Genomic DNA, 27145 nt, shown 5'->3' on the forward strand with positions numbered 1-27145 from the left:
AAAAATTTAAGGATCAGAAAGGGAAATAAACTCTTCTTGAAAGATTTCATTTTCGAAAAATGGTTTAAGCCTTTGTCCATTTACTTTAAAAATATCATCATTTTTAGGATTTTCAATATCCACAGCTCCATAAGTATACACATGCTTTACAACATATGGGCCTGTCCATCTTGATCGTAATTTTCCTGGGAATATGTGAAGTCGAGAATTATAATGCAAAACTTTTTTACCAATCTCAAAAGATTTTTTAAGAATTGTTTTATCATGAAATGATTTGATTTTTGCTTTATAAATCCTTGAATTCTCATACGCGTCATTTCTGAGTTCATCAAGTTCATTAAGTTTCAATTTACGCAATTTGTTGGCATCATCCATGAATGAATTTAAAGTTTTGATCGCCCAATAAGCTTTATGTTCCAATTCCACAGGCAAATGACAATGTTTTCCATAAACCAACCTATAGGGAGACATATTCAATGATGTTTTAAAAGCTGTTCGATATGCCCAAAGTGCATCATTAAGTCGCAGAGACCAATCTTTTCTATTTGAGTTAACAGTTTTTTCCAAAATTTGCTTTATCTCCCTATTAGCTAATTCAACTTGTCCATTTGTTTGAGGATGATAAGGAGTAGTTACTTTGTGAGTAATACCATATTTTTTCATTAATGAAGCAAATGGTTTATTAACCAAGTGAGTTCCCCCGTCACTTATCATGGCTCGAGGAATTCCAAATCTACTAAAAATATTTTCTTTCAAAAATTTGATGACGATTTTATGATCATTTGTTCGACATGGAATTGCCTCTATCCATTTGAAAACATAATCAACTGCAACTAAAATATACAAGTATCCAAACGACGGTAGAAAAGGTCCCATAAAATCAATTCCCCAACAGTAAAAGATTTCAATTTCAATGATAGGATTCAAAGGCATCATGTTTCTTTTTGAAACCGCACCCAATTTTTGACAATTTTCATAGATCTTGCAGGTTTCGTGGGTGTCTTTAAACAAAGTGGGCCAATAAAATCCACACTGAAAGATTTTTGCAGCTGTTTTCTTTGAAGAAAAATGTCCTCCGCATGCTTCTGAATGACAAAATTTAATGACACTACTTACCTCATTGTCGGGTATGCAACGTCGAAAAATTTGATCCGGACAATACTTGAACAGATACGGATCATTCCAATAAAAGTTTTTTACCTCATTCAAAAATTTTCTTTTATCTTGAGAACTCCATTGCGGTGGCATTTTTCCTGTCACAAGAAAATTTACTATGTTAGCAAACCAAGGTGTAGTAGTAACTGAAAATAGATGTTCATCAGGAAAATTATCGTTAATTGGTGTCATTTCACAAAATGATCCTGTTACTAGTCTCGATAAATGATCGGCTACGACATTCTCGGTTCCTTTTTTATCTTTGATCACAATGTCAAATTCTTGGAGCAACAAAATCCATCGTATCAGTCGTGGTTTTGCATCCTGTTTTGTCAACAAATATCTAATAGCAGAATGATCAGTAAACACAATAGTCGTTGATCCAATCAAATAAGAACGAAATTTATCTAATGCAAATATTACAGCAAGTAGTTCTTTTTCAGTTGTGGAGTAGTTCATTTGAGCATTGTTTAAAGTTTTACTTGCATAATATATCACATAAGGCTTACCGTTTCTTCTTTGACCCAATACTGCACCGACTGCATAATCACTCGCATCGCACATGATTTCAAATGGTAAAGATCAATCAGGAGGTTGCATGATAGGAGCTGATGTTAAATGTCGAATGATTTTATCAAAAGCATTTTGACATTCTTGAGTCCACTCAAATGCAGTGTCTTTTTTTAAGAGGTTACAAATGGGTTTAGAGATTAAACTAAAGTCCTTTATAAACCTCCTATAAAATCTAGCATGTCCCAAAAATGAGCGAATTTCTTTAATGGTTTTTGGAGGGGGTAAATTGGCAATGACATCAACTTTTGCTTTATCAACTTCAATTCCATGAGATGACACGACATGTCCCAAAACAATTCCAGAAGTAATCATGTAATGACATTTTTCCCAATTTAAAATAAGATCTTTTTCCTCGCATATTTTTAAAACTTTTTCCAAATTTTCAAGACAATTATCAAATGTATTCCCAAAGACAGTTAAATCATCCATGAAAATTTCCAAACAATTTTCAACCATGTCGCAAAAAATGCTTAGAATACATCTTTGAAATGTTGCTGTGGCATTGCATAATCCAAATGGCATCCTTCCAAATGCAAATGTTCCAAAAGGACATGTGAATGTAGTTTTATCTTGATCTTCGAGTGCAATGGGAATTTGATAATAACCTGAATATCCATCAAGAAAACAGTAGTATGGATGACTTGCTACTCTTTCTAAAATTTGATCCAAAAATGATAATGGAAAATGATCTTTTCTAGTGGCGTCATTTAATTTTCTATAATCAATACACATCCGCCAACTAGATGGGACTCGACTTGTTAACAATTCACCTTTTTCATTTTTTATCACTGTAATGCCAAATTTTTTTTGGAACTACTTGTGTTGGGCTTACCCACTTACTATCAGAAATAGGGTAGATAATCACAACATAAAGTAGTTTGAGAACTTCAGGTTTCACAACATCTTTCATGTGTGGATTTAATCTCCTTTGTGGTTGTTGAGATGTTTTTCATTTTCTTCTAAGTGAATTTTGTGAGTGCAAATTAGTGGATTAATGCCCTTGAGATCTTTTATTGTCCAACCAATTCCATTTTTATGTCTTTTAAGCATATCAACTAATTTACCTTCTTGATCACTTTCTAGTTTGGAAGAAATTACCACCGGATATGTTTCATCTTCTCCAAGAAATGCATACTTCAATTCTTCTGGCAAGGGTTTTAACTAAAATATGGGTGGTTCGTCTTTGTTCTCATATTTTGCATCAAATTCTTTCTCTGATCCTGGTAACGAGTGATACCTGATAAAATCATCAAGATCAATTTCAATATTTTCTTTAACAGTTTCAATTGAACAAATATCTAATTGATCACGAGTACTCCCTTTTTGAATGTTTTCTTCCACAAGAGTTTCAATAAAATTTTCATCTTCACTTTCATCTCCTTTGTCATGTGGTTGCTTACAAAGATTAAAAACATTGAGCTCCAAGGTCATGTTACCAAATGACAACTTCATTATTCCATTCCTGTAATTTATAAGAGCCTTAGAAGTCGCTAAAAATGGACGACCCAGAATTACAGAAATTGCATTACAAGCTTCGATAGGTTGTGTATCTAAAACTATGAAATCGACAATATATACAAAGTTATCAACTTGGACCAATACGTCTTCTACCATACCTCTTGGCACTTTAACAGATCTATCAGCAAGTAAAAGTGTTACCGAAGTATATTTTAACTCGCCTAGATTGAGTTCTTGATAAACTGAATATGGAAGTAAATTCACACTAGCTCCAAGATCAAGCAAGGCTTTTTTAATCTTTCGTTCTCCAATAATACATGAAATAGTAGGACAACCAGGGTCTTTGTATTTCAAAGTATTATTATTTTGAATGATTGCACTTACTTGTTCGGTTAAAAATGATTTCTTTTTCACATTCAATTTTCTTTTCACAGTGCACTAGTCTTTAAAAAATTTGGCATATGATGGTACCTGTTTTATTGCATCTAATAAATGAATATTAACTTTTACTTGTTTAAAAATATCATATATATCATAATTCAAATTTGATTTTTTTGTAATTTTCAATGCATGAGGGAATGGTGGTGACACTGTCTGTTGAACCTCCTCTTCGCAAGTTATGGGTTCCACTTCCTTACCATTTGGAGTTGATTTATCATCATCTTCACAAGGTTCAAGAATGGATTTTTCCACAACCTTACCACTTCGAAGGGTAATAACAGATTTTACCTGATCCATCGGTTGAGTTCCAGAAGTTCCAGTTTGTGAATGATGATCCTTGGGATTAGGCAGATGTTGTGAAGGAAATTTACCTTTTTCATGAACATTAAGTGCAGATGCAAATTTAGCAAGAGTATCTTTCAAATCTGTCATGGTTTGAGCAGTTTGAGTATTGATAGACTCTTGCTTTGCAATGAAAGAATTCATTGTATCTTCCAAATTTCTTTTAGGTGGAGGAACATAAGGTGCATAATTTTGAAAATTTTGTTGATTTTGGAAATGTGGTTGTGAAAATTGTGCAGCATTATCATTCCTCCAACTAAAATTTGGATTATTTCGCCAACCTGGATTGTAATTTTGAGAAAATGGTTCAAAATTTGGCCTTTTGAAATTGTTCAAAATATTGGCTTGTTCATGGAGACATTCTTTAAAAGAGGGCAAAGTGGGACAATCTTTTGTAAAATGATCACTTGTATCACAGATGTGACACGCAATTTCTTGAACAGATTTTAATTGACCATTCTTTTTCAATTCAAGTGCCACAACTTTTCTTGCCAAAGAGGTAAATCTAGCTTGAAGATCATATTCATCTTTGAGAGTGTACATACCTCCACCAGATGTACGAGATTGAATCTTGTTTGATGGTTCGATTGTATCTATAGTGTCCCAATTTTGAGCATTTTCAGATAATGAATCGAGATACTCAATTGCCTCGTTTGGATCTTTATTTTCAAATGTTTCCAATACACATAAATTCAACTATTTGCCTATCTTTAGGTGTTAAGCCTTTATAAAATTGAGAAACAACTCTCCAAATTTCAAAACCATGAGGTGGACAAAGATTAAGCAATTCTTTGTATCTATCCCAACACTGATAAAAAGTTTCTCCTTGTTTTTGACTGAAAGTGATGATTTGTGTTTTGAAGGAATTTGTTCTATGAGATGGAAAAAACTTTTTCAAAAATTGTTGTTGCAATTCATCCCAAGTTCGAATGGATCCCGATCTAAGATTTTGTAGCCAAGTTTTAGCTTTATCTTTTAAAGAAAAAGGAAAAAGGTTAAGTCGAATGGTGTTCATGCTACAATTTAGATCATTATATGTGTTGCACACTTCTTCAAACTCTCGTAAATGCATGTATGGATTTTCAGAATCTAAGCCATGAAAATTGGGTAAAAGTTGGATAATATCAGGCTTAAAATTGAAATGAAATGCATCAGGGGGAAAAACTAGACATGAAGGTGCACTAGTACGTGTAGGATTCATGTGATCTCTAAGTGTTCTTCGTCTATCATGATCATGTTGAGATTGAATTTCATCTTCATTTTCTTGGATGGGTTCTTCCGCCATGTTTTGTAAAAATAAATGGTTATTTCGAATGAGTCGACCACTAAGTATACGTGACCAAATGCTCATGCAAATGCAAATGCAAATGCAAAAGAATAAAAACACATAAAAACAATAAAAATTCAAATAAAGAAAAATAAAATATAAACAAAATTAAATAGACTTGAAATTAAATTATACTTCCCCGGCAACGGCGCCAAAAACTTGTTGCGACTTTGATTGTTGCACTCCCAAGAGCAGGTTGTCCACAAGTAGTATAATTCGGTGAGTCCGAATATCGTATCCACAGGGAAGCTAAGGTAATTACAAGTCCACTAAAATGTCTTTTTATTTTTATTTTTTTTAGTTGTTTGAATCTTTAATTGGTAATTTTTAATTGTTCAAATTTTAATTAAGTAGTTGAGATTAAAGGATCCACTCTTGGTATTTTAATAAAATTAACATTAACGAACAATATTGAAATCCACTTAATAAAATAGTTCCAATATATTAAATAATCATATTTATATTATGTTAGATATTATTATCTTATAAGTATATAATATATACCAAAACTTATAAATATTGTCAAGTATTTATTGTGCTATATATATATTTGTAAACATTAAATCAAGGTTCCCACTTTAAATGGTTGGTAAAACCAAACTAACATTTAAATGGTACCAAGAAATTATTATTATGATATATTTATATATAGTAAATCAAGGTTCCCACTTTAAATGGTTGGTAAAACCAAACAAATATTTAAATGGTTCCAAGAATTTAATATTATAATATATTCATATATAATAAATCAAGGCATCCACTTTAAATAGTTGGTAATACCAAACTAACATTTAAATGGTTCCAAGAATTTAGTGTAATATATAGCAACAATAAATCAAAACTCCCACTTATAAGTAGGGTATAAAAATGTTTAAAGAAATAAATATAACATAAACAATAAATAATGATTAAATAATATAAAACATAGATTATGACCTTTTAGTAACTTTATTATCGTGCTAAGAGTTTCATCTTTTCATCTCAACTTTAGGAAGTTAGTTATTCATTATTCAAAGTGTAAAACTTTGAATATGAAATTAACATGCTAATTATATTTAAATGAAGAAATAAAGAAAAAATATAGAGAGAAATATTATGAACTCAAAGGTTTGTTCATAGAATGAGGGATATCTCAATACATTACAATGCACCCCTATTTATAACCAAATTTGGGGAGAACCATAAATAAAATATTATTTTTTTACAAATAAGTCTTCATTGGTGTTCCAAGATATTATATTATATTACACATCAATTTTGAAAATCTTTTTCTCCGAATTTGCTTCTTCACATAAAAAGAAACGCGTGGATAATTGAGTTGTCTAGTTGTGGTATTTTTTTCAAACCATTTGACCAAGTAATTTGAGAGATATGGTCAAAATACTAGAGCATGGTAAAACTGCCACTCCTTTGGTAACTTTTTTGTTGCTTAATTTAATCCCAATTGTGAGAGGATTTTTATCTCATGCTTGCCACCAATATTGTAGATATTAACATCAACTTTCTACAGGTCCAAGAATCATCTTAATCCCATTTGCAACGCCAAGTTTATTCTTGTTTTATCGAACATGTAAAAAATAGTAAAAACTTGTAATTACACAATAACTTATATTTTATACAATTTATTATAAAACATATAATATTTAAACATTTAATAAAACAAAAACTATATAGTTATATTATAAAACATTTAATTAATGTAAAATTTTTATATTTATCACTAATTTACGGAAATGGAAAATGGTTAATTAAATAAGTTTTTATTGCATATGAATATGATGTGCACTGTTTCATGTATAAAATGTACTTGCTACACGAATGAATGAAAACTGTATTTTTAAAGGTTATTTGAGATATGATCGAGGAACGGAGACCGACGGCTGAAAAAGGAGAAATATTTTTATTAAATAATTGTTTTTAATTATTTAAAATAAGGTTGGTGCTAAATAATATTTTTGAAAATAAGGTGTTTTGAGGTTATTTTATACACCGAGTCATAATTTTTAACGGTATTCGATATTCGACTAAAATATGAATTTTTCGAGAACTCGGCTAATATTTTCACGAACTTTGTTAAAAAAAATATTTTAGTTATTAGCAAATGGGCTTAATGGACCTATTAAACCATGTTATTGAGCCTAGGCTTATACACTTGATAATTAACAAATAAATAAGCCTAAACCATCTCCATTAACCACATAATTCCCACGCCCCTTCCACTCAAATTGCATGGACTCTCCCCTCCTCTCAAAACACATGCACACACAAGAAATTCTTTAATGGAGGCATTGGTTTTTAAAGGGTTTTCAGCCTACGAGTTCTACGTTGCTGTTATCGCATCGTCGATTTGTTTTCATGTGTAAATTATTTTTTTTAATTATTTTTGCATGAAAAAACATGTTTAAATTATGATTAATTTCGATTTAATGCCTTGACATGTGAATAACTTATGATTTCATGATTCAAACCACACGATATTATTGCGTGAAGGGGCTTCCATCCTAGGACAATTAAAAAAGATCACGTTTAAGATGGTTTACGGGCCTAGACAAGCTTACACCACGGCTTTACACACACGGAAGGAAGCTGAACAAAAATTTTTGCATGTTGGTTCATAAGTGTTCGGATAAGGGGTATTACATCGAGGGCTTGGCCAGAGTTGGTCTGGGGCTCGGTGAGGATCATGGTTAAGGGGCTGGAAGGGTCATGGCCCTTCTAGGACCCATGGCTGGTCGCTAAGGGAGAGCCCATGATCGCATGGACTCTTCCCATGCGATTTAGGAGCAGCCACGAGGGGCGGCTGCATGGAGGGTTCAGGCGTGGGCAGGGTTGTCTAGACTAGGTCTCAGGGTGGTCCAAGGTTAGTCAAGAGGGTTTGGGCTCAGGAGACAGCTTGGGTGAGGAGTCCTAGTCAAGGGAGAAGAGTCCTATGCTTGTAGGGAACTCGCGCTGCTGGTGTACATCATGTAGGGTGATGTAGCGGGTTAGGTTGGGTCTAGTGGGACCAGGAGGGTTCCTAGATGGGCTGGTCAAGGCCTGGCATGGGCTCAGCTAGAATAATTCACAAGATGGCTCGAGGGTAGCTAGTTAGGGTTCCAATATTGGGTTTTAAAGGTTAGGGCTGGAACCGTGGGTCCTTGGGCGTGGCTCATGGCTCACAAGGCTATTTTAGGCAATAAAAAGTATATGGTTAAAATTTGGAATTTAATATTTAAGTTTGAATTAATTCGGTATTAAAACGCTTTACGAACTAATAATTATAAAATTAAATCGGAAGCCATGAATTTAAGCTAAAAAAAAAATAAGAAATTTAGTTTATGATTAAATAATTATTTGGGAGGGTCTAGTGTCAACGAAAGTGAGAAAAAGTCAAAATCGAGAAATTTTACGTCTAGGGTAAAACGGTCATTTTACATAAACGTCTTGGCAGTAACCTGAATACTCTAAATAATGATAATATTTTAATATTAAATATTTATGGAATTTTATGATGAAACGACAATGCTAAAAGATACGTTGCATGCTTGGTTTAAAAGAAAAACCATTATTATATGCTTGAATTTTTATAAGCGATGAAAATACGAAAGTTGAAGATGGGAAGTAATTGTTACTAATACGATGATATGATGGTTATGATGATATATATGGTCAAGGCTCAGTTAATGGGTGAGAGTGTCGTTGATGTCCCCGCAGCCCAATACTGTGGTTACACGTAGATGGATCCAACGACCTTCAGCTGATACAAAAGTCAAAATTAACGATCCAAATTCAATAAAAGGAAAATGTATACGTATATGATGAAAAAGAAAATGTTTATGATGAAAGGAAAAATGTTTATGTTTATGCATGTTCATGAGAAGTTATTTTAAGTAAAAGTATTTTCACTGTTGCATGTGATTGTAAATGTATTACTTGCTATTATGGTTATGGTTTGCCTAGTCAATAGACTCATTAAGTGTGATCGATATAGGTGAGCATGATATTGATGTTGTTGATGGACTTGATGGTTGATCTTGCTGGACTGGAAGTGTACATAACTCGAGGATCAGCACTAGTTTTTCCGCATTTATGATTTAAAGTTTACGTTAAAGATTTTAAGATTTTTATGATGCTTTTTGAGTGGTTTTTGAGAGGATGTTAAAATCAGATTTATTTTGAAATTTTGCTAAGGTAGGTGTGGTAAAAGATTGACGATTTTATGTTTTGAATTATTTTCCTTTAAATTTTCAAATATAGTTGGTGGTTTTATTTTTAAATGATACAAGGTTATTTTAAAATATATTTAGTTATATTGTAGCATTTGGCCGTAATGTTAGAGGGAAAAAAATTCTAGTACTTTTTAAAGAAAAACGAGTAGTGGACGTTTCAGTTGGTATTATAGCAATGTTTCTGCAAAAGGGTTGTGCCACTGTCGGTACTGGGAAGCTTAGTCGTCAAGCTTAAAATTTGTAAGTTTAAATGTTTTATATGATTTTATTGATTAGCACCTGTATGATATCATGATACATGTTTAAGATGCATGTTTATTAATGTTTAAAGCTTAAGGATAAATGAAATTTAAATATTGCATGATTAGAAAACTTAGATGCATGTTGGTTACGTTTAGAATTTAGAAAACATTCTGATATAATGCCTCCTAGACGCACACCTAGTATGGATATGCAAGCTGAGAATGTTGAGGATCGTCATATGAATGCACCTCCACTTCCTAATCGGGATGCTGCTATCCATGCACTAGAGGACATGGTGTGGGGACTCGGACGCTAATCATGTTCTTAATCATCATTAGGACAATTTAATCAATTATAATAAAGAGGATCTAATTTTTTTTTTAAATTGCGGAACGTAATGGAATACATACAAATATACATATCAATATATAAAAAGTACAAGTCTGGTACTATATACAATCATTCGAGCTAAGATTTAATAACTACATATCAAGTATACCAAACCCTATCTCAGATCAAAGTCCGTAGTCTCCACTCTAATCACGATCTCTCGTCATCTCCTCGACCCTGATCCTGTCCCACCTGTTGTCATGCACACATACAAACACGACAACAGCCGGATAATTCCGGTGAGAATATAATCCCAGTATAAATCAATGAACATGCAATCATATAATCAATATAAAGCATGAAACAGATATCAGATATATATATCAAAGTCTGAAACATAATTAACATCAAACTATCAATTATCCTCGTGACTCCACGACTCAGACTAGACTCAATCCTAGTCTAGGGATCCCGGTTTTCAGATGTTGGTATTCCTATATCGACCAACAGTAATAGAAGAAACTCTGATTCTATCCACGTCGATGTAACCAAACATCAAGTGTCTTAACCTATCCGTCACAGACTGTGGCACTATCGCCAATACACTATCTTGTGAGATCGTGCAATGTGCCCGTGGCGATCATCTCACCACTATCAGGCACTTCTGTCACAAGATCACTCGTCTAATATTCTTCTAATACATGCTTCCTATAAATCCATAGAACAGCATATAAAATCAAATCAATGCATATAACAATAATAAGTATGTGATTTAGGGAAACTCAAGTATATCCTACTTGAGTCGATCTCCCAATACCACATTGACTTACACCTTTCGTTCGTAGTCTCGGTCTGAAGCAATATACGTTCTGAACTCAAGACTGTCTCTATAAATCTGAAATGACATATCGAGAATAATAATATCAACCTTCCATTCTCAATTCAATACTGAATCTGATTAATCTGAATTTAATTCAAATCATCGGCATAACGGCACAATCTCAATATCCCCGTAAATACCATATCAACAAATATCAATTTCAAATCATAACCCATATCCGATACAATCTGTAATCAATCAATAATCTAAATCTGTCCGGTTTTCAGTCCATATAATCAGAAATTCATAACAATTCCATAATCAATCTGTTCTTCGATCTGACTTCAATTCTACGATGTGTAGTATTCCCAGAACACATAATAATGATCAAATAATAATTTCTCCAATATCATAATTTCAAATGATAACATAACTCAATAAAACTTACGTCCAGTTGTAGCTGTCGATGAGAGGATCACAGAACTGTGTCCGGATTTAAATTCTGATAACCGAATTTGCTAAAATCGAAATTCTACAGTACGAATAACTTTGAGGGAAATTTGCTCTGGAGTTCTTGATTCTTTCTTCTGAAGTTTGAGGGAAATAAAATTATATATATATATCAAGTTGCATAAGAAAGCCAAGTGTCCCACTCAATTTTCCATATTTGCACTTTAGTCCCTCAACTTTTCACTATTTGCAATTCGGCCCTCAATAATTACGAAATCGCCATCAAATTTTAAATCAAGTATTTTTCCACTTAATTACAAAATGCCATCCATAATATTTTCTTTTCGGGGTCTCATAAAATTGATAACATCTCGGGCCTTACAATTCTCCCCCTCTGAGACGTGATTTCGTCCTCGAAATCTCAAGCAATCATATCATCGGTAATCAATTCAGAAATAACAGAAACTCAAATAGTAAACTCACATCAGTGGAATAACTCTGGGAATTCCTGTCTCATATCTGATTCAGTCTCCCAAGTAGCTTCTTCAATGCCATGACGAGTCCACTGGACTTTCACAAGTGGGATGGTCTTCGTTCTGAGTTGCTTTTCTTTAGGATCAATAATCTGAACCGGTTTCTCAATGTAACTCAGAGACTCATCAAGCTCAGCCTCGTCTGGCTGGATAATATGGGAATCATCGGGGAGATATTTCAGTAACATAGATACATGAAAGACATCATGTATTCCAGATAGAGAAGGCGGTAATGCAAGTCGATAGGCACGATCTCCTATCTTCTCGAGAATCTCATACGGACCAACGTATCTTGGAGAAAATTTGCCTTTCTTGCCAAATCTGACCACACCCCTAAAAGGAGAAATCTTCAGGAATACTCGATCTCCTACCTCAAATACCAACGGTCTACGTCGAAGGTTGGCATATTTGGCTTGTCGGTCCTGAGCTGCCTTCATTTTCTTCTGAATCAGTTTCACTTTTTCAGTCATATCTCTGATCATGTCAGGTCCAGTCTCAGGAACTTCAGAGATATCATCCCAATAAAGATGGGATCGACACTTCTTTCCGTACAAAGCTTCAAAAGGTGCCATCTCAATACTCGTTTGATAGCTATTGTTGTACGAAAACTCACAGAGAGGCAATGCATCTTGCCAATTAGTGCTAAAATCCTGCACTACAGCTCTCAGCATATCTTCCAATGTCTGAATCGTTCGCTCTGACTGTCCGTCAATCTATGGATGATATGCGGTACTCAGATGTAACTTCGTACCGAGAGCCTGCTGCAAACTATGCCAGAAGTGCGAAGTAAACCGAGGATCACGGTCTGAAACAATCGACTTCGGCACTCCGTGCAATCTAACAACTTTTCTGACATAAATATCGGCCATCTGATCATATCGGTACGTCATCTTGTATGGAATGAAACATGCAGATTTGGTCAATTTGTCAATCACAACCCAAATCGCATCACAACCTTTGGAAGAACGTGGTAACTGTGTCACAAAATCTATGGAAATGTGATCCCATTTCCATTCAGGAATCGACAAACTCTGTAACAATCCTCCTGGTTTCTTTCTTTCAGCCTTCACCTGTTGGCAATTCAGACATCTGGAAACAAATTCTGCAATGTTAGTCTTCATTTGTTTCCACCAAAACTGTCCTTTCAAATCATTATACATCTTTCTACCACCAGGATGAATACTGAATCGACTACTGTGCGCTTCTGTCAATATCTGTTGTTTCAACTCTGAAACATTCGGCACAACAAGACGATTATTCACATACAGTACATCCTCAAGTACCTGAAACTCTAATTGATGACTTGATCTGACCATCTCAATCGATTTCTGAACTTTCTGATCAACTTTCTGTGCCTCTTTAATCTTCAAAATCAGCTCTGGTTCAGCTTGAATAGCATATAATCTCAACGGTCTACAATCTGTCTCAAATACCAATCCAGAAAAACAGCAGTCTTCAATCAAATTTGAAACACCTATTGTCGATAAGGATAAAGCACATACCTTTCGACTCAATTCATCAGCTGCTGCATTGGACTTCCCCAGATAGTATTTGATTTTGCAATCAAAGTCTTTCATTAAATCCAGCCATCTTCGCTGTCTCATATTCAGTTCTGATTGTGAAAACAGATACTTCAGGCTTTTGTGATCAGAATAGATTTCGAATTTCTCACCGTACAGGTAGTGTCACCATATCTTTAACGCAAAGACGATGGCTGCCAATTCAAGATCATAAATTGGATAACGAGATTCATGGGGTTTCAGCTGTCACGAGGCATAAGCAATCACATGCCCTCGCTGCATCAAAACACAACCCAATCCTCGATGAATGCATCACAATAAACCGCAAAATAACCAGTACCTGAGGGGATAGTCAATATCGGTGCACTAGTCAGTCTTTTCTTTAATTCAAGAAAACTGGTCTCACATTCCTCAGACGAAACAAATGGAGCATTCTTCTGAGTCAACTGTGTAATCGGTTTGGCAATACTAGAAGAATCTTTGATGAATCGACGATAATATCCTGCCAAACCCATAAAACTGCGAATCTTGGGCACTGATGTCGGTCTCGGCCAAGAAATCACTGCCTCAACCTTACTGGGATCAACAGCTATACCGTCTCCGGATATAATATGTCCCAGAAATACTACCTGTCTCAACCAAAACTCACATTTCGACAGTTTAGCATATAACTTCTCAGTCCTCAAAATTCGCAACACAGTTCTTAAATGCTCTTCATGCTCAATCATATTCTTCGAATAAATCAATATATCATCAATAAAAATGATCACGAAATCATCGAGATACTTCAGAAATACACGGTTCATCAGACCCATAAACACAGCTGGAGCGTTGGTCAAACCAAACGGCATGACAATAAACTCATAGTGTCCATACCTGGTCCTGGACGCTGTCTTCGAGATATCAGAATCCCTGACTCTCAGCTAATGATATCCAGATCTCAGATCGATCTTGGAATAAATGGAAGAACCCTGAAACTGGTCAAACAAATCATCTATACGGGGCAATGAATATTTATTCTTTACCGTTGCTTTGTTCAGTTGCCGGTAATCAATACAGAGCCTCATTGAACCGTCTTTCTTTCTCACGAACAGTACTGGAGCACCCCAAGCAGATACACTCGGTCTGATATACCCCTTGGCGAGTAAATCCTCCAACTATTCTTTCAGTTCTTTCAACTCGATCGGTGCCATTCGGTATGGAGCCCTCGAAATCGGAACTGTACCTGGCATCAATTCAATGCTGAAGTCTATCTCTCGAATCGGAGGCAAACCAGGAATCTTATCTGGAAAGACATCAGCAAATTCACACACCACTGGAAAATCCGCCAATGATGGACTCGATTTCAGTAAATCAACTGAGTAAACAAGGAATCCATCCGCTCCTTTCTGCAATAATCGAGTCATATTCATCGCAGATATCAAAAGAATTCTAGCTCGAGAACCCTTACCAGAAAATTTCCACTCATCAGCCATCTCAGGTCTGAATCGAACAATCTAGTGGAAACAATCGACTGTAACCCTGTACTTGGTCAACATGTCGATACCAATAATACAGTCAAAATCAGACAACACAAGCACAATATAGTCTAACTCAATTTCATGCCTATCATACTGCAGTATACAATGTTTAACAGACTTCACTGATATCAAACCTGTCCCCAACGGAGAAGAGACAGACACTACAGCAGACAATGACTCAATAGGCAAAGAATGCATCAAAGCAAATCGCTCAGATATAAATGTATGTGATGCACCAGTATCTATCAATACATATGCAGGATAACCAGAAATAAAACAGTTACCTGCAACAACATCGTCAGGTGCCTCCTGTGCCTGCTCCTCAACCAAAGCGAACACTCTGGCCTGCTGTCTCGGAGGCTGGCTCACTGTCTGGCTTCCTCCTGGCCTCTGCTGTGACTGAGTAGACGGTGCTGGCTGGAAAGAATGAACAGCAGATGGTCGTCTACCTCTCTGAGCCACTGATCCAGATGACTCTGCACCCTGTGATCTCTGAGAATCTCTCTGAGGACAAACTCGAGCAAAATGTCCCTGCTGCCTACAAATACGGCAACTGCCGAACACTCCTCGGCACTGCTCAGTGGAATGCTTCCCTCCACAGGTGCTGCAATAGGGTCCTGTATAACTCTAGCCCTGACCAGTCTATCTCGAGGAACTAGAACTGGAAGAACTGCTGCCAGACTTCTTGAACTGCTTCCCTCTAGCTTTCAAGAAATCCTTCTTTCCGCCACTACTGCTGCCACTTTCAAACTGAGGAGGTGGTTGCTGTGGTCTCGGTGCTTGTGGCACAAACGAAGCTCCTCTCTGTCTTATCAGACCGGCTTCGGCTCCCTTGGCTCGGTTCCGGGCATCAGTAAATTATTCGGTCGCCCTGTGTTCACCAATGTAAAAATCTCGGGATTCAAACCATTGTTGAACTGATCCGCAATAGCTTCTTCATTCTCGGCCACATGTGGAGCAAATCGCAATAGAGTAGAAAATTTAGTCACATATTCCTCAATGTTTAGCTGGCCCTGTCTCAAGTTTGCAAACTCCGCTCCCTTATCCTTCCTGTACGACACTGGAAAGAATCTCTGATAGAATTCAGTTCTAAAGACATTCCAGGTGATAGTCGTACCTCGATGTTCCAAGGCCCGCTTTGTGGTAATCCACCAGTTCTTGGCCACATCATGCAACTGGTGCCCTATCAGTTTCACTCTCCTCTCATCAGTATAGTCCAAGGACTCAAACAGCATCTCTATATCATCTAGCCAACTCTCGCAATCCACTGAATTCTCAATACCCTTCAGAGTTGGTGGATGGAACGACTGAAACCTTTTCAATAATGTCTCCATAGGAGTGGCTGTAACGTCCATTAGAGGATTCGAAGTACTATCCTGTTCTGGTATTCTTCTCGGAGGCATATCTGATAATCAAAAGGGTTAGCAACCAAATACACAAATATGTTTCAGTCCTCCTCCGATCATCTTACTGCTGATCCAGAATCGGTGCTGATTCATTCTCAATAACACATGTTTTCAAATCAAGTCAGATAAACAGATAAACATGCATTATAAAGCAGTAAATCATGCTAGCAATCAAAAGCAGGAAAGAACACACATTCTACCCCGCTCCCTAGCTCCTATCTCAATCTAAAGGATCTATCGCTCCGATACCACCTGTTGTGGGGACCCGGACGCTAATCATGTTCTTAATCATCATTAGGACAATTTAATCAATTATAATAAACAGGGTCTAAATTTTTTTTTTAAATTGCAGAACGCAATGGAATACATGCAAATATACGTATCAGTATATTAAAAGTACAAGTCTGGTACTATATACAATCATTCGAGCTAAGGTTTAATAACTACATATCAAGTATTCCAAACCCTATCTCAGATCAAAGTCCGTAGTCTCCACTCTAATCACGATCTCTCGTCATCTCCTCGACCCTGATCCTGTCCCACCTGTTGTCATGCACAAATACAAACACGACAACAGCCGGATAATTCCGGTGAGAATATAATCCCAGTATAAATCAATGAACATGCAATCATATAATCAATATAAAACATGAAACAGATATCAGATATATATATCAAAGTCTGAAACATAATTAATATCAAACTATCAATTATCCTCGTGACTCCACGACTCAGACTAGACTCAATCCTAGTCTAGGGATCCCGGTTTCCAGATGTTGGTATTCCTATATCGACCAACAGTAATAGAAGAAACTCTGATTCTATCCACATCGATATAACCAAACATCAAGTGTCTTAACCTATCCGTCACAGACTGTGGCACTATCGCTAATACACTATCTTGTGACATCGTGCAATCTGCCCGTGGCGATCTCACCACTATCAGGCACTTCTGTCACAAGATCACTCGTCTAATATTCGTCTAATACATGCTTCCTATAAATCCATAGAACAGCATATAAAATCAAATCAATGCATATAACAATAATAAGTATGTGATTTAGGGAAACTCAAGTATATCCTACTTGAGTCGATCTCCCAATACGACATTGACTTACACCTTTCGTTCGTAGTCTCGGTCTGAAGCAATATATGTTCTGAACTCAAGACTGTCTCTATAAATCTGAAATGACATATCGAGAATAATATCAACCTTCCATTCTCAATTCAATACTGAATCTGATTAATCTGAATTTAATTCAAATCATCGGCATAACGGCACAATCTCAATATCCACGTAAATACCATATCAACAAATATCAATTTCAAATCATAACCCATATCCGAGCTAAGGTTTAATAACTACAAATCAAGTATTCCAAACCCTATCTCAGATCAAAGTCCGTAGCCCCCACTCTAATCACGATCTCTCGTCATCTCCTCGACCCTGATCCTGTCCCACCTGTTGTCATGCACACATACAAACACGACAACAGCCGGATAATTCCGGTGAGAATATAATCTCAGTATAAATCAATGAACATGCAATCATATAATCAATATAAAACATGAAACAGATATCAGATATATATATCAAAGTCTGAAACATAATTAATATCAAACTATCAATTATCCTCGTGACTCCACGACTCAGACTAGACTCAATCCTAGTCTAGGGATCCCGGTTTCCAGATGTTGGTATTCCTATATCGACCAACAGTAAGAGAAGAAACTCCGATTCTATCCACATCGATATAACCAAACATCAAGTGTCTTAACCTATCCGTCACAGACTGTGGTACTATCGCTAATACACTATCTTGTGACATCGTGCAATGTGCCCGTGGCGATCTCACCACTATCAGGCACTTCTGTCACAAGATCACTCGTCTAATATTCGTCTAATACATGCTTCCTATAAATCCATAGAACAGCATATAAAATCAAATCAATGCATATAACAATAATAAGTATGTGATTTAGGGAAACTCAAGTATATCCTACTTGAGTCGATCTCCTAATACCACATTGACTTACACCTTTCGTTCGTAGTCTCGGTCTAAAGCAATATACGTTCTGAACTCAAGACTGTCTCTATAAATCTGAAATGACATATCGAGAATAATAATATCAACCTTCCATTCTCAATTCAATACTGAATCTGATTAATCTGAATTTAATTCAAATCATCGGCATAACGGCACAATCTCAATATCCCCGTAAATACCATATCAACAAATATCAATTTCAAATCATAACCCATATCCGATACAATCTGTAATCAATCAATAATCTAAATCTGTCCGGTTTTCAGTCCATATAATCAGAAATTCATAACAATTCCATAATCAATCTGTTCTTCGATCTGACTTCAATTTTACGATGTGTAGTATTCCCAGAACACATAATAATGATCAAATAATAATGTCTCCAATATCATAATTTCAAATGATAACATAACTCAATAAAACTTACGTCCAATTGTAGTTGTCGATGAGAAGATCACAGAACTGTGTCCGGATTTAAATTTTGATAACCAAATTTGCTAAAATCGAAATTCTACAGTACGACTAACTTTGAGGGAAATTTGCTCTGGAGTTCTTGATTCTTTCTTCTGAAGTTTGAGGGAAATAACATTATATATATATATCAAGTTGCATAAGAAAGCCAAGTGTCCCACTCAATTTTCCATATTTGCACTTTAGTCCCTCAACTTTTCACTATTTGCAATTCGGCCCTCAATAATTACGAAATTGCCATCAAATTTTAAATCAAGTATTTTTCCACTTAATTACAAAAATGCCATCCAAAATATTTTCTTTTCGGGGTCTCATAAAATTGATAACATCTCGGGTCTTACACATGGCATGCTTCTTGGAACATCAGTTTCAGCATGCTCCGAGGCCACAACATGATGTATATGATCAGTTCCAGAGGCTTGGTCCGAAAAAATTTTCTGGCACCACTGACCCATTTGCTGCCGAGGGTTGGATTCGATCACTTGATGTTCACTTTTGCTATCTGAATATGGGAGATGCTGACCGCATGAGGTTCTACTTATATGTTTATATATGATGCTTCTCTTTGGTGGGAAGGAGCTGAACATGGTATTAATCTCACCACACTTACTTGGGAGCAATTCAAGAATATGTTATATGAGAAGTACTTTATTTCTTGCATCCGAGGACGCTTGAAGAGGGAATTCATGACTCCCCGTCAAGGAGACACTAGTGTGGTTGAGTTACTTAGGAGGTTTGATAATTAAAGCGTCCCGAAAATTTGAAGGTCCACGTAAACCACATGCATGCAAGTTATTAAATTTCTTACGTATTTTAAATTAAATGGTTTTAATTGCATGAATTAAATATAGTGTGCATGTTTACACATTTAAAATATACTTTTCTACATGGATGCATAAAACTTTATTTTTAAAGGTTATTCGAGATTCGATCAAGGAACGGAGACCGAGGGTTGAATAAGGAAAATTATTTTTATTAATAATTATTTTTAATTATTTAAAATAAGGTTGAATACTTCAATGATTTATTTTGAGTGAATAAATGATTAATTGTAAAATTTTATTTGATTTCATGATTTAAAAGATTTTCAGACGAATATCGGTAGTTGGCCGGAACGGAGGACCGGAGACGATTAAGGTGTTAAATGTTTAAAAGGTAAATTTTTATTTTTACTTAGAAAATATTTTAAATATTTTAATAATTATTGCATTTTTAAGGAAAAATATAAATTAATTGATGGGACCAAAGAATTTTATGTATTTTATAAGGGGATTTTTTGAAATATATATTTTAAATCTTTTAATTTAAGCCTAATGATTTTATTAATTTTGATGGGCCTAATTTATTAATTTTAAAAAAATTAGTGTTGATTATGCTCATTAATTAAAAAGTTAAAAAAAGCCTTTTTATTTTTTTTATTTATTTAAGCCTAAACACACACACACACATACACCCCTAAACAACCGAAACACACACTAATTATGTAACAATTTGAAAGAAACCAGCGGCCGAAGAAGAAAAGGAAGGCAAGGAAAATTTTGAATTTTTTACTCATTCATTCATCGACTTTCTTCCTCGTTCTTCCTTCCAACAACGATCACCCGACTCCCTCGCATCCGAAGGTGGGTTTTTGGTAGGGTTTTGACAAGAGAAAAGGGTAGACAAAATAGAAATCATCCTCCGTTCATCGCCGATTTTCATCGCAACGATATTTGTATTTCGCGCGTTTAAACGCAAAGGCACGCCTTAATCTTCCTTTTTCTCATCTATCACACCATATTATATGTTTGAGTCATGTTTGCTTGAAAAAAATGAAACACTACCTTGTATTTTCGTTTTAATGAATTATTATGCATAAAAATAGAGTTTAAAATTAGAGTATTTAAACATTTTCATAAAAGCTTAAACTTGGGCGGTCCTCGGGTTTAGCCTCCTGCTCAGTCCAAGCCTGCTCCTTGGTCCACACCCCTCGTCTCCTCGAAAACATCCTCACCTGCATCGATCAAGTCTAGTGAGTCTAAAGACTCAACACGTATAAACTGGGAGTAACAAGTACTACATAATAAAACCACATGCAACTTTAAAATAGAGCATACATAATTAGAAACTTGAACTTGCGTACCAAAAGCTTGAACATACGTACATACATAGACGTGCCATAGTCATAAAACTTTTTTAAACATGCTTGCATATTTGAACATACATAACTTCATCATTTTGCGTAGATTCATATTTCAAAGCAAGTGACCCATAACATAAACCGCCTGATCAGACTAAACCACAATACTGGGCTGACAGGGACGAATCCACTTCCACATACTTGAGATCCTCATTCATGCTTTAACGGGTGGATTGGTCCCCGTTCATGCTTTAAAGCTTTCCAATCCTGATCTAAACTCGTTCATCTTTAACGGGGTGGAGAGGTCCTCGGCCATGTTCACCGACTTCCAAACCCATTCATAATTTGGTCACAAGACATTTAGCATACCTAAAAAACATGAAAATATTTTCCTTTGCACGTCGAACATACTTACTTGGCGTTGAGGGATTCGTTGGATCTCGCTTGAAGCCACTGCTGCAACATACTAACATGAGTTCGAATACTTAACTTGCATAACTTAGACTTACTGTCATGCTCTCACCCAAAAATGACATTTCCTTAAGACGTTCTAAATCTCTCGGGACTTAACCTCGTTTAATCGTCGTGCTTAACCATGACATCAACCCCCGAAACAACTCCTAAAATGATGTGTGAACATTTCCCAAAACATAGAAAACATGAGCCCTAAATAGTGTTTTAAAAAGTCATGGACGAGCGCCTAGGTGCTGGAAAGTGCTACGCTGCGGCGCTGCCTATCGCCTAGGCGCTAGCAATGCTGAAGGCCAATGCTGCGGTGCCACAAGGGCAGCACCGCGGCGCCTGGCTTGTGCACATCGGGCGTTGTGGCGCTCCCATGGCGAGCGCTGCGGCGCTAATCCTGCGCACAACCAACCCAAAATAACACATTTTGATGCAATTTTAAAAGTCATGTTCCAACGACTCAGCCGATGCAACGAGACTCCTCTTAGGACACTATGACAAGAATTCAACTCAAAAAAATATCCCCAAGACAATGACGCACAACAACTACGCAAGATAATTCGTAAACATGAATTTTGACACCAAAATACTTCCTACGACTTCTAATGCAACCAAGTGCCTACCGACTCAAGGCTAAGCACCATAATTCAACCCAATGTCATACTCACAATACCCAAACACAGCAGCGATCCACCAACGGTTCCCAACGAAGCGTGCAACTCAAAAACTTCAAGAATACATCTATACAAAATTTTTTCCAGAAAACGCAGTTTGAGCAGTCACACGAAAAACACCATAACTCACTCAATATTTATCCAAATAATTAAAATTTTATATCAAATCGAAGGTATCAAAAAGTACTACGATTTTTGTGTTGAAAGTTTTCTCAAAATCGTGACCGAAAAATCGCAGAAATTCAAAATACAGTGAAAAACAAAATTTCAGATCTAAAAACGTTCAAATATCGATTCGACAATTTTATGCTCAAACTTCAACATAACATACACTTGTTTTCATACATAATCAATATCACAAAACGTAATACAACGAGATCGATGCAGAAACGACAGATTATACATGCATTTTAATCTTTAATGTTACCGAAACGACGATACCGAAGCGGGGAAAGATGCGAGGTTGATCCGTGACGAACATGGCGCTAAAATCCTCGAAGAAAACACACGAAAATTTGCTAGAAGATGAAGGGAATGGGGCGGCTGCTCTTCCTTCTAAGAACCCTTGGTTTGCTCTCTCAAAATTTTAAATAAATCTGAATGAATATGTGTGTGTGTGTGTGTTTGTGCCGTGAGTTTGTGTGTGTGAGTGTGTTTGTGCGTGTGTTTGTGTGAATAATTAGGGAATTAAATGGCTTAATTACCCAATTAAAAATACTAATTAGAAATGCTAATAAAAAAGCTAATTAAAAAATTTTAATCCTCACTACAAGCCAAGTCCCTAATTTAAAATAAAACGCACTCTTGCTAAACTATAACATTTTTAAAATTCTAAAATTCACCTAATATTTAAATTAGGCTTTAAAATACTAACAACTTAATAAATTAGTTAAAATGCCCCAATTTCAACTTAAAATAAAATATCACATTTTAAATTGCCAAAATTGTCACCGGTCTTTTCCTCGATCCCGCCTCGAGTAATCGCCTGAAACATGAAACTTGAAAAACATTTTAACGTGCATCACATAAACATTAAAATAATTCAATTTAAATAAATCGTGCATCACTAAAATCATTTTAAACTTAAATAAAATATTTAACAATTTAAATAATGCATGGGTTATACGTGTACTGAATTTGGGCCCTACAGTTCCTCCCTCACTTACATAAATTTCGTCCTCGAAATAAAATTTTACCAAACAATTCTGGATGGCGGTTCCTCATATCTGCCTCGGTCTCCCAAGTAGCTTCCTCCACTAATTGGTTCAGCCAATGGACTTTGACCAACTTGGTCACCTTGTTCCGAAGTCTGCGCTTCTGTCTGTCTAGGATTTGGACGGGTCTTTCCTCATATGACAGGTCTGGAGCAAGTTGCGATGACTCGTAGCTCAAAACATGCGAAGGATTAGCTAGGTACTTCCTCAGCATTGAGACATGGAACACATTGAGTACAACAGCTAGATTCGGCGGAAGGGCAACACGATAAGCTAGTGTCCCAACTCTGTCAAGAATCTCAAATGGTCCAATAAACCCCGAACTCAGCTTGCCTCTTTTCCCAAATCGCATAACACCCTTCATAGGTGCTATCTTTACGAAAACGTGATCACACACTGCAAACTCTAGATCTCTTCTCCTCTTGTCAGCAAAACTCTTTTGGCGACTCTGGGCGGTCTTCATCCTGTCTCGAATCTTGACCACCACATCTGCAGTCTGCTGAAAAATCTCTGGACCAAGTTCTGCTCTTTCACCGACTTCTTCCAATGAATCGGTGATCTGCACTTCCGTCCATACAATGCCTCGTAGGGAGCAATACCTATAGATGATTGAAAACTGTTGTTGTAGGTAAACTCTACTAGAGTTAGCTTCGATTCCCAAGTCCCCTGGAAATCGATCATACAGGCTCACAATAAATCCTCCAAAATTTGGATCACTCGCTCAGACTGGCCATCTATCTGCGGTTAAAAAGCTGTACTGAATAGCAACTTCGTCCCCATGGCTGTATGTAGGCTCTTCCAGAAGGACGATGTAAACCTCGGGTCCCTGTCGGACACAATGAAAACTGGGATCCCGTGCAATCGGACTATCTCCTTGATATAAAGCTCCGCGTACTGCGTCATGGAGAAAGTCGTCTTCACTGGCCAGAAATGTGCTGACTTAATGAATCGATCCACTATGACCCAAATGACATTAAAACCTCTGACTGACCTTGGGAAAAACAACCACAAAGTCCATTGTAATATTCTCCCATTTCCACTCTGGGATAGGAAGTGGCTTAAGTATTCCTGCTGGCCTCTGATGTTTTGCCTTCACCTGCTGACAAGTGAGGCATTCAGACACGAATCTGCGGATGTCTCGCTTCATCCCTAGCCACCAATACAAAATCAGCAAGTCCTTGTACATTTTGGTGCCTCCTGGGTGGATTGAATACGGAGATGCATGTGCCTCTGTCAGAATATCCTCTCTGATCGAATCAACACTAGGCACCCACATTCTACCTCGGTACCTCACAACACCATCTGTAACTGTGTAGAGTACACTGCCCTTGGCCTCATCTTTCAGCCTCTATTTCTGTAACTGATCATCTGAAGGTTGTCCTCTACGAATTCGGTCTAGCAAATCAGACTTGACTGTCATATTAGATAGTCTGGGAGCTCTGCCCTTGGAATAAACCTCTAACCCAAACCTCTGAATCTCAGACTGAAGAGGTCTCTGCACTGTCAACTGAGCTACAGCTGCTACCTTTCTGCTCAAGGCGTCCGCCACGACGTTAGCTTTCCCTGGATGGTAGCTAATCTCGCAATCATAGTCTTTCACAAATTCTAACCACCGTCTCTGTCTCATATTCAGCTCTTTCTGCGTGAAGAAGTACTTGAGAGTCTTGTGATCAGTGAATATCTGGAATTTCTCGCTATACAAATAGTGTCTCCAAATCTTCAAAGCAAAGACAACGGCGGCTAACTCAAGATCATGAGTCGGATAATTCTTCTCATGCATCTTCAACTGTCTGGAAGCATAAGCTATCACCCGACCATGTTGCATCAACACTGAGCCTAACCCGAGCTTAAATGCATCGGTGTATAACACAAAATCTCCTTGCCCTGATGGCATGGCTAATACTGGCGCTGAAATAAGAGCTTGATTTAATGTATCGAAGCTCTTCTGACATTCATCACTCCATGCAAACTTAGAATTTTTCTTGGTCAGCGAAGTGAGTGGCACTGCTATTGAAGAAAATCCCTGAATAAACTTACGGTAATAACCAGCTAAACCCAGAAAACTGCGAATCTCTGAAGCATTCTTCGGTTCAACCCATTCTTTAACAGCCGCTACCTTAGCTGGATTCACCTCAATACCACTGCTAGATATTATGTGACCCCAAAACGCAAATTTCTCAAACCAAAATTCACACTTACTGAACTTCGCAAATTTGCGACTCTACAAAACCTGCAAAACTGTCCTCAAATGCTGACTATGCTTCTCATGGCTCTTCGAGTAAATGAGAATGTCGTCAATAAATACTATGACTAACTGATCAAGGTAAGGCTAAAATACTCGATTCATCAAGTCCATAAAAGTAGCTGGAGCATTCGTCAGTCCAAACGGCATCACTAAGAACTCGTAATGCCCATACCTGGTCATGAAGGCTGTCTTGTGCACATCTGCGTCTTTCACCTTTAGCTGGTGATACCCTGATCGAAGATCTATCTTGGAGAATACTGTAGCTCCCTGCAACTGATCAAACAAGTCTTCGATTATAGGAAATGGGTATTTATTCTTGATCGTTACCTTGTTCAACTCTCGGTAATCGATGCACAGTCTCATGCTCCCATCTTTCTTCTTTACGAATAGTATTGGTGCGCCCTACGGTGAGAAACTAGGGCGAATGAATTCCTTGTCCAGGAGCTCCTGTATCTGCTGCTTGAGCTCTAACATCTCAGCTAGAGCCAATCGGTACGATGCCTTAGAGATTGGCACTGTGCCTGGCATGAGATCAATTGCAAACTCCACCTCTCTCTCTGGTGGAAGGCCTGCGACGTCATCTGGAAAGACGTCAGGAAATTCTCTGACTACTGGCACATCTGATACTGACGGAGTGGGTATGTCAGGTGTTGAAATGATGCTGGCCAAGAAAGCATGACACCCCTTGGAAATAAGTTTTCGCGCCTGCATGCACGAGATCATGCGAGGGAAACTCCTCCACCTAGCTGGCTCGAAGAGAAACTGTTCCATACCCAAAGGTCTTACCAACACTGACCTTTTCAATCAGAATTATGTTCTTTGTCAGCCAGTCCATACCCAAGATAATATCGAATTCCGGCATTGGCAACACTATCAAGTCTGCATACACTAGGTGGCCCTGCAGCTCGAGATTGATGTCTCTAACCACGCTGGTAGCTGATATTTCTTCCCCTGATGGGACTGTTACTGAATAATTCACATCGAGTCCAATGGTCTTGATATCCAAGTGACTAGCGAACGTCTCCGAGATAAATGAACGGGTGGCTCCTGAATCTATCAAGGCCTAAGTAGTTATTCTCTTGATGAAAATGTTTCATGAGGGACGTTAGCACCACACAACTTATATCACAAGGTTCTAATAATAGTCTTGAGCAGCAAAAGACACCAAAAATTCCATCTAACATCCTAATAATCCCAATTCAAGAACAAACATGCAAGGCAAAAATTGAATACTGTACTGAATTACATAAATTACCAGTCAACAGTGTCGTGTCTGGGTTCGCCTCCTGAGCGTGCATGGAGAATATCCTCCCTTGTGTCGGCTGCATCTACTGAGGGCAGTCCTTTAACATGTGGCCGCTGGCTCCACACTTAAAACATTTTCGTGATCCCCATAGGCACTGTCCTGGGTGCTGGCGGTTGCATTTAGGACACACTGGGAAATTACCAAGCCTCTGAGGCGCCTTCTGCTATTTAATAGGACCCTAGCCCTTTGGCGGTCCCTGATTTGGCTTCTTCTCTGGCTGCCCCTGGAACGGCCTCTTAAACTGAGGATCGTTGTTGCTGCTGCTGCTGTGGAGACTGAT

The 27145-nt window shown here is 37.1% G+C and overlaps 1 pseudogene; it reads right to left on the reverse strand.

The window, feature by feature from the left end:
- LOC142521920 (uncharacterized) overlaps positions 1-26887 on the reverse strand; it is a 35210-nt pseudogene extending 8323 nt beyond the window's left edge.
- Between the last annotated feature and the right edge of the window lie 258 nt (positions 26888-27145).

This window comes from Primulina tabacum, chromosome 13 (genome assembly GCF_025594145.1).
Source record: "Primulina tabacum isolate GXHZ01 chromosome 13, ASM2559414v2, whole genome shotgun sequence".
Classification (NCBI taxonomy): domain Eukaryota; kingdom Viridiplantae; phylum Streptophyta; class Magnoliopsida; order Lamiales; family Gesneriaceae; genus Primulina; species Primulina tabacum.